This window comes from Gracilinanus agilis, chromosome 3, assembly GCF_016433145.1.
Source record: "Gracilinanus agilis isolate LMUSP501 chromosome 3, AgileGrace, whole genome shotgun sequence".
NCBI classification, from domain to species: domain Eukaryota; kingdom Metazoa; phylum Chordata; class Mammalia; order Didelphimorphia; family Didelphidae; genus Gracilinanus; species Gracilinanus agilis.
Window position 1 is genome coordinate 202,187,840 of NC_058132.1, and position 3,500 is coordinate 202,191,339.

Sequence of the window (3,500 nt, forward strand, 5' to 3'; positions counted from 1 at the left end):
CCCGAACCCCGCCGCCCCCTCCCACCCCCGCATTTGGAGTTCTCTCCAGTTTCGTACAAAACCAGTCCTGGGTCAGGGGGTGGCGCTTTTCCATGGAGAGAGAGGAGAGAAGGGAGAAGTCAGTGCGTGCTGCCCAGTGGGAGTCATGTGACATGGTTGTTTGGGAGTCATTTCCGTCCTAGCTGACTCTTCGGGGACCCTTTTGGGGTTTTCCTGGCAAAGATACTGGAATGGTTGGTCATTTTCCAGCTTATTTTGCAGATGAGCAAATGGAGGCAAACAGGGCGAAGTGACTTGCCCAGGGTCACCCAGCTACTAAGTGTCCGAGGCTGAATTTGGAGTTGGGTCTTACTGACGCTAAGGCCAGTGTTTTATCCACTGCGCTATGCGACTAGGGCAGCAGCCATTGTCTGTCACGTGTGTAATTCCTTTTTTTCACCACGAGAGATGACTTTTAAATGGACAAATTGGGAGGTGACTATGTTTTTATCTTAGGAGCTGCTCTTAGCAGGAGTGCCAAGAGAAACAAGCCAGCTGAGAGGAGCAAATAGGTCAACTTACTTCCAGTTAATTGCATTAAAAAAAAAATTTACTCTGCTAAAGTATATATTTGCCTGATTTACTATTTCTCCTAAAGACCTGTCACTAAACCAGTCCATATGTTAGAGTATCCCCGTGTTTTTCATCATGGGGGCACGATGGGAGCTGCACAGGAGAAAGGCATCTACCTAGCACAGGGCTGGGAGCTCGAGCCCCTTGTTAATGAGTTTTGTTCTCTAAGGAACCATTTTATAAAGATGATTCTAAGAGCAGAATTAATTGTGAATGTGGGCCATATGTTGTTTGTTTGTTTGTTTTATCAGTTTGCCTTATAGATGTGAGCCATGGTCAATATATAACCTAGTTCCCCTTTCACTCATCAGTTAAAAATATATTTAAGTCACAGACTCTTCCTAGCTGTGTGACCCTGGGCAAGTCACTTAGCCCTCATTGTCTAGCTTAGTGGTTCCCAAACTTGTTTGGCCTACCGCCCCCTTTCCAGAAAAAATATTACTTAGCCCCCTGGAAATTAATTTTTTTAAATTTTAATAGCAATTAATAGGAAAGATAAATGCACCTGTGGCCATTGCAGCCTCCCTGGATCGCTGCAGCACCCACCAGGGGGCAGTAGCACCCATTTTGGGAATCACTGATCTAGCCCTTCTACTGTTCTGCCTTGGAACCAATACACAGTATTAATTCTAAGAAGGAAGGTAAGGGTTTTATATATATATACGCACACATATTTAACCTTGGAGTCAGCTGGGTGGCTCAGTGGATAGAGAAGGGAGGTCTTGGGTTCAAATATGACCTCAAAAATTTCCTAGCTGAGTGACTTTGGGCAAGTCACTTAACACCCCCCCCCCATTGCCTAGTCCTTACTGTTCTGCCTTGAAACCAATACACAGCATTGATTTTAAGACAGAAATGTAATATTAAAAAATTAATATTATGCCAAAAAATAATATGCTAAATGTAATATTTAGAAATTGGTTTGGAAATATTAGTTTTAAAAAAGATTGTTGTAGTTGCCATTTATAAAATAATTAACCCTTAAGTCACGAGGATGAAAGTAGCTTTTAACAATTTAATTTAATATAAATATATTAAATATAAATATAGTCTAAGAAAGAAATAAGATGGGAAGGAAATATGAAAAATATTTTCCAGCCTGCCACCCTAATCTTGTTGTTTTTGTTTTTGTTTTTGTTTTTTTTAAACCCTTGTACTTCGGTGTATTGTCTCATAGGTAGAAGAGTGGTAAGGGTAGGCAATGGGGGTCAAGTGACTTGCCCAGGGTCACACAGCTGGGAAGTGGCTGAGGCCGGGTTTGAACCTAGGACCTCCTGTCTCTAGGCCTGACTCTCACTCCACTGAGCTACCCAGCTGCCCCCCTGCCACTCTAATCTTACCAGCCCACAAGAGTGTCTTTTACCCTAGCCACCAGCCGAATCCCAGAAACACCCCAGCCAAAGACCTCCAGAGAAGACCCTCATCTCTTCTAGGTCTCATTTACTTATTTATTTATTTTAAACCCTTACCTTCTGTCTTGGAGTCAATACTGTGTATTGGCTCCAAGGCAGTAGAGTGGTAAGGGTAGGCAATGGGGGTCAAGTGACTTGCCCAGGGTCACACAGCTGGGAAGTGTCTAGGTCTCATTTCTGTTGTCCTCTTTTTCCATGTCACTTCCTTTCTCTGTGCACTGGTCTATCCCATCTCAGGAACCAATTAAAGTCTCTGTTTGGAGTGTTCCAGCCAAGCTAATGGGCTGGTTTGGACAAGCAGAAAATTTATGACCCTGGAAAGAAGGGGTTCCCTTTACACAGAAGGTAAGAATTGTTTTTTTAAGTGTATTTAGCCTTGTCAAGAAAATGCTTGGTTGTGATTTCATGTTATTCCTTCATATTTTATTTCGTCATCTTTATGGCCTCCACATCAGGACTTCCTGAACTCGGTTGTCATGAAGACTACCCTGATAAGTCACAGAAAGTCAGATTTCTCCCAGAGCTCCAGTTTTAGATATGTCCAAACTTTCCCCATGTTCCTCGGTCTCCCTCCCTTTGCTTCTATGACTTGAGGCAGCTAGGTAGGTAATGGAGCCTGGAGTTAAGAAGACCTGGGTTCAAATTTGGTCTCAGATACTTCCTAGCTGTGTGACCCTGGGCAAGTCACTTACCCACATTGCCTAGCCTGTACCACTCTTCTGCCTTGGAACTAATATTTAGTATTGATTCTAAAACAGAAGTTAAGAGTTTTTTAAAAAGTGACATCCTTATACAGTATTCCAACATGCTGGGGGTGGGAAGGAGGAGGTTTCCAGCTGTAACTAGTTAAGCAAAAGCCAGTTCATGTGACCAGGCCACATATACTATAGATCCATATAAATGGGACTGGAAAGGGAAAAAATGAGGAAGACAGAACAATGGGTAAAATTGGAGGTGGAAATAGCAGACAAAATAGGATTTGAGTTCTGCCTGAGTAGGAATAGTCAAGAGTTAGCATATTAATCAGGATCATAGTTCAAAGGGGCCTTAAAAGTAAAATCCAACCTGTCCTTTTATTTTTAACTAAATTTTTTTTTAATGAACAAAAATTTACTTTTTCCTCCTTCCCACTTTCTATCTCTATATGGAAAATGGAAAGAAAAAACAACAACATTGTAACAAATATGCACAGTCAAGCAAAAAAATTCCTATTGGCCATGCCCAAAAATACGTTTCATTCTATCCTGTGAGTTCATGAATTTTCTTTCTTTCTTTTTCTTGCTTGTTTGCTCTTTCTTTCTCCTTCCTCTCTTTCTCTTTCTTTCTCTCTCTCTTTCCTTTCTCTCTTTCTTTCCTTCCTCTTTCTTTCTTTCTATCTTTCTTTCTTTCTTTCTTTCTTTCTTTCTTTCTTTCTTCCTTCCTTCCTTCCTTCCTTCCTTCCTTCCTTCCTTCCTTCCTTCCTTCTCTCTCTCTCTC